This window comes from Dermacentor andersoni, chromosome 9, assembly GCF_023375885.2.
Source record: "Dermacentor andersoni chromosome 9, qqDerAnde1_hic_scaffold, whole genome shotgun sequence".
In the NCBI taxonomy this organism is placed as follows: Eukaryota; Metazoa; Arthropoda; class Arachnida; order Ixodida; family Ixodidae; genus Dermacentor; species Dermacentor andersoni.
Window position 1 is genome coordinate 141,599,755 of NC_092822.1, and position 16,821 is coordinate 141,616,575.

General features: G+C 47.0%; 1 long non-coding RNA gene across 1 annotated transcript in view; it reads left to right on the plus strand.

Moving 5' to 3' along the window:
- Positions 1-2,819: 2,819 nt before the first annotated feature.
- The window catches only part of LOC140213272 (uncharacterized), a 33,794-nt gene continuing 19,792 nt past the window's right edge, over positions 2,820-16,821 (plus strand). The window contains exon 1 of the long non-coding RNA XR_011890231.1: positions 2,820-3,302. This is a non-coding gene — a long non-coding RNA (uncharacterized lncRNA). The remainder of the gene's footprint in view (positions 3,303-16,821) is intronic.

The window sequence follows — 16,821 nt, forward strand, 5'->3', positions numbered from 1 at the left end:
TAAAAGGTCGTTAACCGGCGGATCGCCTTCTAATCTCTCGCTACATTGCCAAGATGCTACTACCTCAGCTTTCGGTCGTTCTAAAACAATTAGGTCTCTAATCAGTGAATCGTGCTGATCCCCAAAATTGCACTGGGTTGCCTGTTTCTGTAAGTCGCGCACACATTTCTCAAAAGGTTCATTCTTCATCTGTCGGCGTGTACGAAATACATATCTTTCATGAATTTCGTTGCTCACCTCGGAGAAATAAGCGTCGAACTTCTGCACCACAGTTCCGTAGCTTTCCTTGCTTTCACCGGGGCCGTACTGGAAATTGTTGAAGATGTCAAGCGCTTCGTTTCCGGCGAAGCTCAGTAAGAGTGAAGCTTTCGAAGCATCACTTTTCGGGGCCTTCTCTACTGCCGTTGCTTGTAGGTACAGCTCGAACCTTTGCTTGAAGTGCTGCCAATTTTCGGATAGGTTGCCCGATAGACGCAAAGGCTCCGGCACCTTCAGAAGGTCCATTCCGCGCTGTTACTGCTACGCTTCTGTCCGCAGCGTCCCACTTCTGACGCCATGTAAGTAGCAAGGACGACGCCACAGAATGATGGCCAGAACAAGAACGATTGCTTTATTCGAGCATTTGATTATATAGGTGCGGGGCCGTGCGCCGAGAGCATCTGCGCATTTAGGCTGTGGATTCATACTACAGTTGCCTTATCGCATACAGTGTTAAGCACGGACGCGCATTTTTCGGGCGAAATGGCACCACCAGAGCTGTCGATAAAGTTTACTATGTGACCAGCCTTGGAATTTACAGAGTGACAGAACTTTCGCTGATTGGTTATCAACATGCATGATAAAGTATTTTGTTGATAATTCTACTTCGAGTTCTAAAAGGAGGCCGTGTATTCTTGGGAAGCATCCTTGTACAATACCCAACGCATGTCACTAGGACGTAACCGGGCTAATCTATAAAGCCACCTTTTTCTTTGCTAGCCACTTAAGGTTAGCATAAAAGCTAAGCATAAAACTTAAGGTAGCATAAATTTGTTGGTTTATTCAGCCGCCACTTCAGGCTATCAACATGCTGCAGTTAAATTGAACACTCCGGTCACTGAAGTGGTCAAAAAATACGTCTATGAATGTGCACAGCTCACGGTTAATTGCCTCAAAGCTACATTATTGTAATCTCTAATAAACTTATATTTTTATGTTTTAGGTCGTGAAGTGTTGATATGAAAAGTAATGAGTGAATGATGACTTAAGCCAGGTAAGCATGTTACGTTAGAAATAAAATCGGTCCAGATTTTAGCAGCAGATCAAGAATGTCTGTCACGGATGGCGTTATTCTAGTAGGTTGCTGGACTTGGAATGAAAACGTGGAACACAAGTCTAAAAATTATTGTGGTAGTTTGTTGTAGGAGTTCATGGTGGTTCAGAATATCATGCTACGTTAGGGATCCTAGTCTCCTTGTAAAAACAGTGGCAAAGTGGGGTACTGTGATCAAACACTACTAATATCATTCGTGTAATACAGTTAGAGAAGTGCTAATGTATGAAGGGGGGCGGTAACAACGTCCTATCACAACTTTTTGATGATTAATTTCAGCTAAAGCCCAAAGAATTTCACGGTTGCTAGATCAATCCGTTGAAAAAGAAAAGTGTTGGGGGCCGCTCACAAAACGCCACCTCCAGGCCTGTTGATGCAATCGCGTCGATAAATTGTAAAACGGTCAATAAATTGAAATATTTCAGTGTCGCGAACACTCGAATATAACCAGGTTTCCGTTAGAGGACAATGTCACCAGTACGGGTGTCAATGGTAGAAAGGAAACAATCGCGTTTATTTAGTACACTTCTTATGTCAAAGCAAATAACTATTAAAGGTTATGAAGTGCAAGCCACTACCCCTCACGAGTTCCTACATTGCAGTGTGTGCTGTCATGCATGAAAAACAGCTATCACCTGTTCCATGAAGACAAGTAACAACCGTGTCAGATCCCGTATCATAAACGCACTAATTTTTATTTATGAATAACTTGCTGTATCCTAACTTAATAGGTGTACCTCCAAACTGGCTTTCACTGAATTCGATATACCTTTTTAGGGCGTGGCGTGTGGCGTGCGAAAAACCTTCGCTGACGCAAGCTTTTTTTCTTTTAGTTGCGCGCACATAGAAAGTACTTTCTCGTTATGCTTTCAGTGAGAAAATTTCACAATAATTGGTCGACACTTATTTTATTCGTAAGACTCCAGCCGGTGAGCGCGTTCGATTGCGTCAAGAAGTAAACTGCCAGTAATGCAGGTTTTATCTTTGATGTGTGCGTCGGTCTGCGCCCAAGATTCATTCGAATCCGCAGCGCCGCGGAATAAAATGTTGCTTCTTCTTAAACAGATTTCATTCAATCTTGATTGGAAACGGTCATTATGCTTCGCCGTTTTCTTTAACTGAATCCTACAAAGTGACCATATTACTTCATTTTAAATCCTCGTCGTTTTCAGTTCGATTGCGTCAAGACATTCCTCGAAACTGTTAATTTTCGTCGCTATGTTTGTCTGGTTAGATTGAATAGCTTTTACATCGGCAGCAAGCTCTGTGTGACACTCAGACGAGTGGATAGGTAGCGCGTGAGAATACCTTAAAAGACAGAAAACATATGACATCTGTTAAGAAGGCATATATCTAACGATTCCACATCAAGTAAAGCTTGATTACAAATGTTAGGGTCCGGGTTGGTTTGAATATCCCCAGAGCACAGGAGAAGAAAAAGCATTGAAAAACACTAGAGAAAAGAACATGGAGAACCCGTGGGCACGAGAGCAACTGGAGGCTACGATCCTCAGTTTTCGTGGTAGGCAAGAGGTATCTCTTAAGGCGGAACCGCATGGCGCGATTTCAGGCGCGATTGACGCGCGGATGGTGGGACGCGGGCGTCATTTTGACGCGTGCAGCCTGCAGCAGCATGATCCTTCACGAAATCGCGCCATCGCGTGCTGCTCCTCGGAGTAGAAAAAAACGCGTCGCGCGGCGCGTCCACCAATCAGAGTTCAGGTAAGTCAGGTGGCATTTGGTCACGTGGCATTTTTTTTTTTGCCACCAGATGGCCCTGCTCATTGCGCACCTCGACGGAACCTCCTTGGAGCATTTTTTTTTTTCTTAGCAGAACTGGCGCGCGCGTCAGAAAAAATACGTGCTACCGTGATTTCGTTCGCGCATCGTGTTAGTTAGCGAATCGTTTTCACCTAAGATGGACAAAGCAACCTCCAACGAGGCCCTAATAAATGAAGTGGAGAAGCGTCGCGTCTCATCGCTAATTCTGGTAAGACAATTTGCTAATAATATTACCAGTGTATTGCTACTCGCTCTCTTCTCAACCATGCAGGCCACACCCACATATACCTCCTGACCCGCATTTTTTCTTGCTTCAGTATCAGCATCTCCCTTAATAGCAGAAATCGCCTTTTCTGCTCGGTAGTAAGCGGCCGACACTCCTTTTTATATGAGTTTTATATGTGAAGTTGTAAACAAGCAGCGGCCTCTCAGCATGCGGAAGGTACATGTACATAGTCGCAGTTTCGCACACAATATTGCTGCTTGAAATTAAGCTTGATAAATACACTTCGGAAAAAATGTCGCTGTTTAATTACACTAAGATTATTTTTATTGTAGTGTTCTGCAAGTTTAAGGGCATATTATATATGCCGTAACAGAGACAATGCATGTCGTTGAGAGTTATGTTGTCTGGCAACCCGAAAAACGCGGCGCGAAAGCGTCGCTCTTTTTTTCGTACGGGTTGCTCGCACGTAGGCTGCAACGCCGGCGTTTGCCGCGCGTCGCGTTTTGCGCGCGCGAAAAACGCGCCATGCGGTTCCAGCTTTACATTCCGGGAAAGCAGAGAAGCGCCGAGCATAAAGCATGCTGCCGAAGTTGTCCTCGTGCCAACCGAAAAGAAGGTCGTGCTGCAGGCTTTTTAGTTTCCTGGACAGTTGATATCTTCGACGAGCGGAAGGTACTGCGAACTAAGGGTGACCAGCCAAAGATGAAGCAACCGTTAGGCGTTGTGAGGTTTCCATGATGACTGACCAGAGGTGACGTGATAACAGAGTTCACCGAAGCACCAACCGATGGCGAAAACCACAACCTGAAGAGACCAGGACGACTTAGAAAACGCAAGGGCGCAAGCCATGAAGCATGTTGCCGAAGTTACACTCGTGTCCACTGGAAGGATGGTCGTGCTGGAGGCTCTTCATAGTTGCCTGGACGGTTGATATCATAAATGGCGTTGTTGCGCGGAAGGTACCGCGCACCACATTCTCGCAACGGCGGTGGCAGCAGAAGGTCGTTGCCTGATTCCTCGTGCATTTATACTTCCTTCAGTGGCCCCAACCGCTGGCTTCCTTTGGTTCTTCATAAACGTCAGCACGGATTTAAGGACGATGTCATCAGCCTGTTGCATCGACGGACAGATCAAGATTGCTCGTACTGCTGCACCGGAAGACACCACCCCTTGGCGTTCTCGACGGAAAACTCTGAAAGCGAACTTTGGACTGGTGATTCGGCACGGAAACTTCCCTCTGGCAGCGGTGACCGTGGCAGAAGAACGTTTCCTGATTCTTCATATATTCGATGCAGCAGGTTGACGACATTGTCCGTAAATCGGTGCTGACTTTTATGAAGGACCACAGAAAGGCAGCGGCCTGGCCATATGCAAAAACTAGAAATACAGGAAGAGTCACACAACGTCCTTCAGCAGCGGTGGCCGCGGCTGAAGGACGTTGCCTGACTCTGTGTATTTCTAGTTTTTCAGTGGCCCCAAGCGCCGCTTTATTTTGTTCTGCATAAACGTCAGCACGGATTTACCGACGATGTCATCAGTCTGCTGCATCAACGGATGGATAAAGATTACTCGTAGAGCTACACCGGATGACACGCCCCATAATGTTATCGACGGAATCCCCTGAAAGCAAGCTTTCGACTGGAGTTTTGCCACGGAAACTTTCATTCAGGTAGCGGTGGCTGTGGCTGAAGGACGTTGCCTGATTCGTTGTGTATTTCTTGTTTATTTAGGTGACCCCAACCATTGGCTTTCCTTTGTTCTGCATAAAAGTAAGCATGGATTTAAGGACGCTGTCATAAGCCTACTGCATCGACGGATAGATCAAGATTACTCGTACGGGTGCACCGGAAGACACCCCCCTTAGCGTTATCGAAGAAATCATTCGAAAGCGAACTTTCGACTGGTGTTTTGCCACGGACACTTTCATTCTGGCCGCGTTGGCCGCGGCAGAAGCATGTTGCCTCATTCTTGGTGTATTTCTAGTTTTTTCAGCGGACACAACCGTTGGCTTTCTTTGGAGCAGCGTCAACATCAGAACGGATTTACGAACGATGTCATCAGCCTGCCACATCGACCGACGTTTCAAGATTCCTCGAACAGCTGCTCCGGCAGTCACCACCCCTTAGCGTTATCGTCAGTATTACCAGCAAGCGAATTTTCGAGTGGTGTTGTGCCACGGTAACTTTCATTCTGGCAGCGGTGGCCGCGGCTGAATGACGTTCCCTCAGTCTTCATGTATTTCTAGCTTTTTCAGTGGCCCCAACCACTGGCATTCTTCTGTTATGCATAAAAGCCAGCATGGATTTAGCGACGCTGTCATCAGCTTGCGGCGTCGACGGACGGATCAAAATTACTTGTACAGCTGCACCAGAAGCCACCGCCCCTTAGCGTTATCGAAGGAATCCTCTGAAAGCGAGCTTTCCACTGGTGTTGTGCCGCCGAACCTTTCATTTTGGCAGCGGTCACCATGTCAGAATGACGTTGCCTGATTCTTCGTGTGTGTTTAGTTTTTTCAGTGGCCCCAGCCGCGGGCTTTCTTTAGTTCTGTACAAAGGTCAGCACAGATTTACCTACGATGTCATCAGCATGCTGCATCGACGGACATTTCAAGATTACTTGTACAGTTGCACCGGAAGACACCCCCCTTAGGGTTATCAATGGAATCCTCTGAAAGCGAGCTTTCGACTGGTGTTGTGCCACCGAAACATTCATTCTGGCAGCGTTGGCCGCGGCTGAAGCACGTTGCTTGATACCTTGAGTATTTCTAGATTTTTCAGTGGCCCCAAGCACTGTTTTTCTTTGGTTCTGCTCAAAAGTCTGCACCGATTTACCGACGCCATGTTCAGCCTGATGCATCGACGGATGGATCAAGATTACTTGTATAGCTGCACCGAAAGACACCCCCTTAATGCCATCGACGGAATCCTCTGAAAGCGAGCTTCCGATTGGGGTTGTGCCACCGAAACTTTCATTCTGGCAGCGGTGACCGCGGCAGAAAGGCGTTCCCTGATTCTTGGTCATTAGTCTGCCGCATTGACGGATGGAAAAAGATTACTCCTACCGCTGCATCGGATGACACCCCCATAGCGTTATCGACGGAATTCTTCGAAAGTGATTTTTCGAGTAGCGTTGTACCACGGAAACTTTCATTCTGGCACCCTCGGCCGCGGCTCAAGCACGTTGCCTGATTCTTTGTGTATTTCTAGCTTTTTAAGGGGCGCCAAGCACTGCCTTTCTTTTGTTATGCATAAAAGCCAGCATGGATTTAGCGACGCTGTAATCAGCCTGTGGCATCGACGGATGGATTAAGATTACTCTTACAGAAGCACTGGAAGTCTCCGCTCCTTAGCGTTATCAACGGAATTCATTGAAAGTGATCTTTCGAGTAGTGTTGTGCCACCGATACTTTCATTCTGGCGGCTGTGACGGCGGCAGAAGGACATCGACTGATTATTCGTGTATTTCTAGAGTTTCAGTGGCCCCAGCCGCTGGCTTTCTTTGGTGCTGCATAAACGTCAGCACGGATTTACCGACTATGTCATCAGCCTGTTGCATCGACGGACGAATGATGATTACTCGTACAGCTGCACCGGAAGTCGCCGCCCGTTAGCGTTATCGACGGAATCCCCTGAAAGCGAACTTTCGTCTAGTGTTGCACCACGGAATTTTCATTCTGGCAGCGGTGGCCTCGGGTAAAAGACGTTGCCTCATTCTTCTTGTATTACTAGTTTTTTCAGTGGCCGAAACCACTGGCTTTCTTTGGCCCATATAAATTTCAGCACGGACTTACCGACGCTGTGCTTAGCCGCCTGCGTCGACGGACGTTTCTAGATTACTCGTACAGCTCCACAGGAAGTCACCGACCCTTAGCGTTATCGACGGAATTCTCTGAAAGCGAACTTTCGAGTGATGTTTTGCCATGGAATCTTTCATTCTGGCAGCGGTGGCTGCGGCTGAAGGACGTTGCCTGATTCTTTGAGTATTTCTAGTTTTTTCAGTGGTCCCAACCGCTGGCGTTCTTTGGTTCTGCATAAAAGTCAGCACAGATTTACGGACCCCGTCATCAGCCGGCTGCATCCAGGGACATTTTAAGATTACTCGTAAAGCTTCACCAAAAGTCACCGCCCCTTAGCGTTATCGACGAAATCCTCTGAAAGCGAACTTTCGACTAGTATTTCGACGATGCTTTCATTCTGTCAGCGGTGACCGCCGCAGAGGGGCGTTGGCTAATTCTTCGCCCATTTCTAGTTCTTTTCAGTGCCCCAACCACTGCCTTTCTTTAGTTAAATAAAAGTCAGCCCGGATTTACCGACGATGTCATCATTCTGCTGCATCGACGGACGGATCAAGCTTACTCGTACAGCTGCACCGGACGTCGTCGCCCCTTAGCGTTATCGACGAAATCCTCTGAAAGCGAACTTTCGACTGGTGTGCCACCGATACTTTCATTCTGGCAGCGGTGACCGCCACAGAAGGACGTTGCCTGATTCTTCATGTTTTTCTTGCTTTTTTTAAGTAGCCCCAACTATTGGCTTGATCTTGTTCCGCATAAAAGTAAGCACGGATTTACCGACGCTGTCGGAAGCCTACTGCATCGACGGCTGGATCAAGCTTACTCGTACAGCTGCACCGGACGTCGTCGCCCCTTAGCGTTATCGACGAAATCCTCTGAAAGCGAACTTTCGACTGGTGTGCCACCGATACTTTCATTCTGGCAGCGGTGACCGCCACAGAAGGACGTTGCCTGATTCTTCGCGCATTCTCTAGCTTTTGAAGTGGCCTCAACTATTCGCTTGATTTTGTTCTGTCAAAAGCACGGATTTTCCGACGTTGTCATAAGCCTAATGCATCGACGGATGGATCAAGATTACTCGTACAGCTGCACTGGAAGACACCCCCCGTAGCGTTATCGAAGAAATCATTTGAAAGCGAACTTTCGACTGGAGTTTTGCCACGGGAAATTTCATTCTGGCAGCGGTGGCGGCGGCTGAAGGACGTCGCCTGATTCTTCGTGTATGTCTAGTTTTTTCAGTGGTCCCAGCCGCTGGCGTTCTTTCGTTCTGCATAAAAGTGAACACAGGTTTACTGACTACGTCTTCAGCTTGCTGCATCCACGGATATTTCAAGATTACTCGTACAGCTTCACCGGAAGTCACCGCCCCTTAGCGTTATCGACGAAATCCACTGAAAGCGAACTTTCGACTGGTGTTGTGCCACCGATACTTTCATTCTGGCAGCGGTGGCCGTGGCTGAAGGACGTTGCCTGATTCTTCTTGTATTTCTAGTCTTTGAGTGGCCCCAACCGCTGGCTTTCTTTGGTTCTGCATAAAAGTGAACAAAGATTCACCGACGCCGCCATCAGCCGGCTGCATCGACGGCCGCTTCAAGATTACTCGTACAGCGCCACCGGAAGTCACCGCCCCATAGCGTTTTGGACAAAATTATCTGAAACGAAGTTTCGACTGGTTTTGTGCCACCGATACTTTCTTTCTGGCAGCGGTGACCGCCGCACAAGGACGTTGCCTGATTCTTCATTTCTTTCTTGTTTTTTTAAGTAGCCCCAACGATTGGCTTGATTTTGTTTCGCATAAAAGTAAGCACGGATTTACCGACGCTGTCAAAAGCCTACTGCATCGACGGCTGGATCAAGATTACTCATACAGCTGCACCGGACCCTTTAGCGGACCCTTTAGGTGCACCGGAAGACACCCCTCTTAGCGTTATCGACGAAATCCTCTGAAAGCGAACTTTCCACTGGTGTTTTGCCACGGATACTTTCATTCTGGCCGCGTTGGCCGTGGCAGAAGCATGTTGCCTGATTCTTGGTGTATTTCTAGTTTTTTGAGCGTACCCAACCGTTGGCTTTTTTTGGAGCAGCGTCAACATCAGAACGGATTTACCTACGCTCTTATCAGCCGGCTGCATCGACAAACGTTTAAAGATTACTCGTATAGCTCCACTGAAAATCATTGCCCCTTAGCGTTATCGACAGAATTCTTTGAAAGAGAAGTTTCGAGTGGTGTTTTGCCGCGGAAACTTTCATTCTGGCAGCACTGGCCACGGCTGAAGGCTTACTAATTCATTTATAAGACTTATAGCTTGACTCTCGCAGCTTTTCACGACGTTCCAAAATTGTTTTGGATTCGTTCAGAGTAACGATGGCAGCGTAGTGTTATAGAAATTAAATTATTTCCTTTAAAGCATTGGAATAGGCTTTTGCTGCGACGGCATAAACGGAGCACTTGTCAGTAATTGACGACTGTTTTGCAGCACGGAAAAGTCTGCCTTTTCTGTTAGATAGTCGGTTAAGGTGTCTAGTGTACTACGGCGCGTTAGATGACTGATAAACCTTTCGTAACGGAATGTATTTTCTTATTAGATGGGTTGCTTTACCTTGAAATCATGCCCGCAATGCTTCGACTGATGCGTCGGTGTAAGACATAAAAAAGCTGTCGAGGAAGAAAGAAAGATCGGTGTGGATAGCGTCAAAGTTAGCTTTATTATAATGTCTGATAAGTTTAAAGCGCTTGCTCCTTTTAGCGATTGGTACAGAGATAGAAAAATGTATCACGTCGTGATCACTGAGCCGGGCAGGTGAGTTATTGATACAATTTCAGGTGATGACGTTATTACCAAATTTAGTAAGGATGATGTCGTAGAAGCAGCACGTGTAGGAAGACGGACTAGTCGCGATAAGTTGAAATCCAAGTATGTGGTTGTAAGGCACTAGTTTCGGCGGAAGCAGCTTCTGTAAGCGCACATAAGTGAGACCATTGGATTGATGAAAAATTAAAATCACCTAGAAGAAAAACTGGTATACCGGAAAATCGGGCTGAAATTTGCCTTAGGCAATCATGAATTGCCTCACAAAAAGAGCTGTTGGAGTTAGGCAGGCGGTAACAAATTTAAAAAAAAAAACATCTTTCTAAAAGAAATCGTTATGTAACACCACACTATTTCTAAATTGCATGGATTGTTCAAAAGAGCGCATTCAAAGCATTCATTCACGGCAATGAGGACGCCGCCACCCGTTCTCTATGTGCGGTCACAACGATATACGGAGAATATTTTCTCGCACTCAAAAAGGTCACGGGTTGAAATTTTCTCAGATAGCCAAGTTTCAGTCAGCAAGATCATATCAGCATCTGTATCATTTATTAAGGCGCTTAGACTCTTTTTTCGGTATAAGACTGCGAATATTGGCAGAAAGCACAGAAAGCACTGACGGTGTGCCACCACCCTTTGCACTGTCCTAGCTAGCGGCAGAGTAAGTACGGCCTGAGCGGGTGGCCCTCGGGGAAAGGGCATGAGCATTTCGCGTGGTGTCGGTGTTGCAAGTGGTATCCCTATAGCGCTCTGTGCTTCATTGTGGCTGCATTTCTCTTCAGCTTTACTGTTATTGTTTTTTCCTGTGTTTCCATATATCTAGTGCCTTCGTTTATCCATATACCAATGTATATATATTTTCTTACCCGAGGTATTTCCTGGCCCTGTATTGCACTGTCTGTTCACTGTTTTCCCTGAATACCATTATCCTGATTTTCTAACACTAAATTTCAAACCTAAATTCTTGCCCTGCTGTCCACAGATATTAGCCAGACGTTGCAAATAACTTTGCTTGTTAGCTAGCAACACAATGTCGTCCGCATAAAATAGGCCTGGAAGCTTCTGCTGCTCTACTACTGTACCCGCCTGTCTGCATGAGAAATTAAACCCGATATAACTCTAGATATAACTCCAGAGAAATGAAATAGACTTTATACTGTGTGCTACTCCTGTCATCATACAAGATGTGGACGTGCTCGGCAAGGTGCAATAGAGAGACCATAGGATGGTAAGAACTTCAATTAGCCTAAACCGGAGGAGGGAACGGAAGAAACTGGTAGATAAGAAGCCGATCAATGAGTTAGCGGTAAGAGGTAAAATAGAGCAATTCCAGATCAAGGTACAGAACAGATATTCCGCTTTAACTCAGGAAGAGGACTTAGTATTGAAGCAATGAACGACAATCTTGTGGGCATGATTAAGGAGTGCGCAATAGAAGTCGGTGGTAACTCCGTTAGACAGGATACCAGTAAGCTACCGCAGCAGACGAAAGATCTGATCAAGAAACGCCAATGTATGAAAGCCTCTAACCCTACAGCTAGAATAGAATTGGCACAACTTTCGAAGTTAATCAACAAGCGTAAGACAGCTGACGTAAGGAAGTATATTATGGATAGAATTGAACATGCTCTCAGGAACGGAGGATGCCTAAAAGCAGTGAAGAATAAACTAGGAATAGGCAAGAATCAGATTTATGCGTTAACAGACAAACCCGGCTCAGGAGTTCTATAGAGACTTATACAATACCCGTGGCACCCACGACTCTAATGGAAGACAGAATAGTCTAGAGGAATTTGAAAATCCCACAAGTAACGCCAGAAGAAGTAAAGAAAGCCTTGGGAGCTATGCAAAGCGGGAAGGCAGCTGGGCAGGATCAGGTAACAGCAAATTTGTTGAAGGATGGTGGGCAGATTGTTCTAGAAAAACTGGCCACCCTGTATACGCAATGCCTCATGAATTCCAGCGTACCGGAACCTTGGAAAAACGCTAACGTAATCCTAATCCATAAGAAAGTGGACGTCAAAGACTTGAAAAATTATAGACCGATCAGCTCACTGTCCGTTGCCTACAACTATTGCAACGTTGCCTACAACGTTGCCTACAAGTATTTACTAAGGTAATTGCAAATAGAATCACGAACATCTTAGACTTCCGTCAACCAAAGGACCAGGCTGGATTCCGTAAAGGCTACTCAACAATAGGCAATATTCACACTGCCAATCAGGTGATAGAGAAATATGCGGAATATAACCAACCCTAATATATAGCTTTCATTGATTACGAGAAAGCGTTTGATTCTGTCGAAACCTCAGCAGTCATGGAGGCATTGCGTAATCAGGGTGTAGACGAGCCGTATGTAAAAATACTGAAAGATATCTATAGCGGCTCCACAGCCACCGTAGTCCTCCATAAAGAAAGCAACAAAATCCCAATAAAGAAAGGCGTCAGGCTGGGAGATACGATCTCTCCAATGCTATTCACAGCGTGTTTACAGGAGGTATTCAGAGACATGGATTGGGAAGAATTTGGGATAAGAGTTAATGGAGAATACTTCAGTAACTTGCGATTCGCTGATGATATTGCCCTGCTTAGTAACTCAGGGGACCAATTGCAATGCATGCTCACTGACCTGGAGAGGCAAAGCAGAAGAGTGGGTCTAAAAATTTATCTGCAAAACCTAAAGTAATGTTTAACAGTATCGGAAGAGAATAGCAATTTGAAATACGTAGCGAGGCACTGGAAGCGATAAGAGAATACATCTACTGAGGGCAGGTAGTGACCGCGGATCCGGATTATGAGACGGAAATAACCAGAGGAATAAGAATGGGCTGGGGTGCGCCTGGCAGGCATTCTGAGATCCTGAACAGCAGGTTGCCATTATCCCTCAAGAGAAGATTGTATAATAGCTGTGTCTTACCAGTATTCACCTACGGGGCACATACCTGGAGGCTTACGAAGAGGGTTCTACTTAAATTGAGGACGACGCAACGAGCTATGGAAAGAAGAATGATGGGTGTAACGTTAAGGGATACGAAAATAGCAGATTGGGTGAGGGAACAAACGCGAGTTAATGACATCTTAGTTGAAATCAAGAAAAAGAAATGGGCATGGGCAGGACATGTAATGAGGAGGGAAGATAACCGATGGTCATTAAGGGTTACGGACTGGATTCCAAGGGACGGGAAGCGTAGCAGGGTGGGGCAGAAAGTTAGGTGGGTGGATGAGATTAAGAAGTTTGCAGGGACGACACGGCTACAATTAGTACATGACTGGGGTAGTTGGAGAAGTATGGGAGAGGCCTTTGCCCTGCAGTAGGCGTAACCAGGCTGATGATGATGATAATAAACTCTAGCGCCCTCTCCATCCTCACCATGTACATTATAAACAGAAGTGGGGCTAAAGGGCACCCCTGCCTCAGTCCCTTGTTCATATCAACTTTCTCCTCGCTTCTCATCCCTTCCCTTTCAACGCAAACGATACTGTCTAGGTAAATCGCTCTCAAAAGATGTACACAATCGTCACCTAAGCCTTCCCCTTCCAGAATATTCCACAATATGTTCAGGTCTACGTTGTCATACGCTTTTGTAATGTCTAAAAAGGGCACATATAACTGTCTACTTTCTACTCCTGATATTCCAATACACTGAGTAAGAACAAATAAGTTATCATCCAAACGCCTACCTATTCGGAAGCCATTCTGAAGTTCTCCCAAAATTCCTTTATTCTTCGCCTATCCTTGCAGCTTTAATGTGATTGCCTGCATTGCTTGCCTCGATATTACCGATGTAATGGTGAATGGTCTATACGAGGTAATTGTATCTTTTTGGCCCTTACCTTTATAAATTAAATTCATTCTACTTTGTCACCGACTGTCTGGTATTCGTTTATCGTCTAATGTTTTTTTACATTGTTTTCCGAAGAGCTTCCTTACTTTTTGGTCGTAGTTCATTAATCAGGCTAACGGGAACCACATCTAGCCCTGTGGCTGTGCGCTTAGGAATTTTCTCTTCGGCTTTCTTCCAGTTGAAATTTCTAAGCATCAGCGCCTTTTTCATCTGCTTCTTTCATGCTCTTTTCTTCAAATACAACCTCCTCATTGCCTTGGAAAGATTCGTCTGTTATTTTTCGAATGTAATTTAATGCCACTTTCCCTTCCAATTTGTTCTTATCTTCGTCTAGGATATGTTGCTGTATTCTTGACTTCCTGCCTAATAATTTATTCTGGTTTCACAATACTGTATGTGCGGCTTTCCTTTTCACACGCATTTCTGACAACCAACGTTCACTTTCACCTCTTATCTTTGCTTGCACCAGTATTTGAACCATATACTTTTTTTCTGGGTATATTTCGCAGTCTGACGGGGTGTGGACTCGCAAGCGAACGTGCTTCTGTTTTGTAGAAATCACATCCCTGGCTGTTCAACGGCAAAGAAGATTTTTCTGCTGTCCTGGTCGACACCGTATGCCGACTAGTGCGGCTGTCCAAGCTGCCCATGCGTCAGCGTTCCACTGGCCATCGTCTGCCCAGCAATGACGCGAGGGACGCTATCAGGGACCGGACCGCGTACAAATACGGCAGCAGGCAGCCATCCTGTCGCCGTCTGACGGGGTGTGGGCTCGCAAGCTAACATGCCTTCTGTTTTGTAGCAATCACAGAAGATTTTCCTGCTGCCCTGGTCGACACCATACGCCGACTAGCGTGACTGTCCAAGCTGCGCATGCGTCAACGTTCCGCTGGCCGTCGTCTACCCGGCAGCGACGCGAGGGACGCTATCAGGGACCGGACCGCAAAAAAAAAATGGCTGTGGCTTAGCTAAGGTTAAGCCCAGGATGCGAAGCATGCTAGCCTTTATTTTAGTTGTTGAACCACTGTTTAGCCTGGTGAACTGCTGTTGCTTGGCTATATTTGGTTCGGCTAGACGAAGAAACAACTCATGCGTTACTCTGCTTCGCCTTCAAGAGTGGAACGCGACAGCGTTCCCGTCGACCCGCCAAGGGGTGTAAGACAATGGGCTACGGCGCAGCGACTACGCGCCCCGCATTGGACGCGGTGAGCGTCGAGCAACGCAGCGTTCGGCGCGGCAACGAAATGTGCGCCTGAGCAAGCGACGCACGCCTGAGCCTTAGAAACAGCTAGTTTCTAAGGCAACACCGCATTCACTAGAGGCGCTTTTGTACCGCTTTGAAGCATCGTACTCGTGGCTCAGTGGTAGCGTCTCCGTCTCACACGCCGGAGACCCTGGTTCGATTCCCACCCAGCCCATCTTGCAAGAGTTGAGCCAAAGCCACCTAGAAAATCAGTCTCTGTAGCAAGCCGCAACCTTCGCTTCTCATTCGAACGAGCAGCTCTGTCTCCAGGAGGCATCTCACCTCGTGAGTGTCTAGCAGAGGCAAGCACAGCTGCTTATATACCGCCGCGACGCCGCGAGCGACGGCGCGAGTTAGAGCCCCGTTTCTCCTCTGTCGTGACGTCACGGTGTCACGTGGTATTGAAGGCGACACCGCCGCGTTTGAGGAGCTGGGTTGAGCTCTCGTAATATGCTTCGCATAAAAGAGGCAGCAGACAGCCATCCTGCCGCGGTCTGACGGGGTGTGGGCTCGCAAGCTAACATGCCTTCTGTTTTGTAGGTAAGCAGCGATAGCCACTTATTTTCTTGCTTTGATTCCCCCGTCTGACTGCGACAGGGCCTGTTCCATTGCGCTGTGTATTTTTTTCATGTCCCTTGCATCCAGAATTGCAAACTGTGCTGCTTGTCGCGAACCGGTGCCACGGAATGCGCTAACATTGCGCTGTTCTGTATGTAGCAGCTTATATCGCACTGGGAAGTGCTCAGGCGTTGCAAAAAAAGAACGTAAAAGTCAGCTGGGTGTGTTCAGAGTGCACCATGAAAAAAAAAAAAACTACATCTGGAGCAATGGTCTATTCTGAGGAGCCACAGCCCACTCTGCGAGAGGAAATGGCAGCCATAAGCTCTGTTCAAAGCAGGCTAGATGAATTCTTTTGTATATGTGGTTTCGTTTCCGGTTTGGGGATCACCTGCCGCCAGAGGCACCAGTGTCGCTATGTGACTGTATGTGGCAATAAACGGCAGATTGTTTGGTTGCTAGCAGTTCGTGTACTTGGGCGGCAACGCCGCTACAACATTGGGGACGAGGGTGGGACCATTTCGGGGGGCGTGACTTTCGCCGCTTGCTTTCCGGTGCCATGAGCATTTCTGGACTCGCGCCGCCGCCCCCGTTCCTGCCTGTGCCTGGTCGACCGGCTGTTGCGTGGCCGCAATGGTTCCGCATCTTCGAGAACTACCTGCTTGCTTCGGGGGCCTCTGACTGCATGCCGGATCGTCGCAAAGCACTACTTCTTCACAGCCTCGGCGTAGAAGGTCAGCGCATATTTTATACATTACCACTTCCATCGTTGGACAACGTCAAGCTCGGTGAGCAAACTGCTACTGAGAAAACGTCGGAAGATAGCAAGGGCACAGGCGACACAAGGCCTGAAGTATCGTCGTACGATATCGCAGTCGCCGCTCTGCACGCTCATTTTTCGGCCACAAGCAATGTTGTTGCCGAACGGCATCGTTTCAGTAGGCGAGTTCAGCAAGCTGGTGAATCAGTGAATGAGTACATCACTGCATTGTGGGAGCTTTCTGCTACATGCTCTTTTCCTGTCGAAGAAGATTCGCTGCGTGACCAGTTCGTTGCTGGTATTTCGTCTCGGAGCTTGCGCGAGCGTCTTCTGCTTGAATGATCGTCTCTCTCGTTCGCTAGAGCAGTACTACTGGCAAGGCAGTTTGAGCAGGCGTACAATGATCTGCAAGAATTTCCTTCTGTAGATGTTGGACGCATAAATACTCGTGGAAATACGCCTACGCGTACATCAGAATCCGACGAGAGA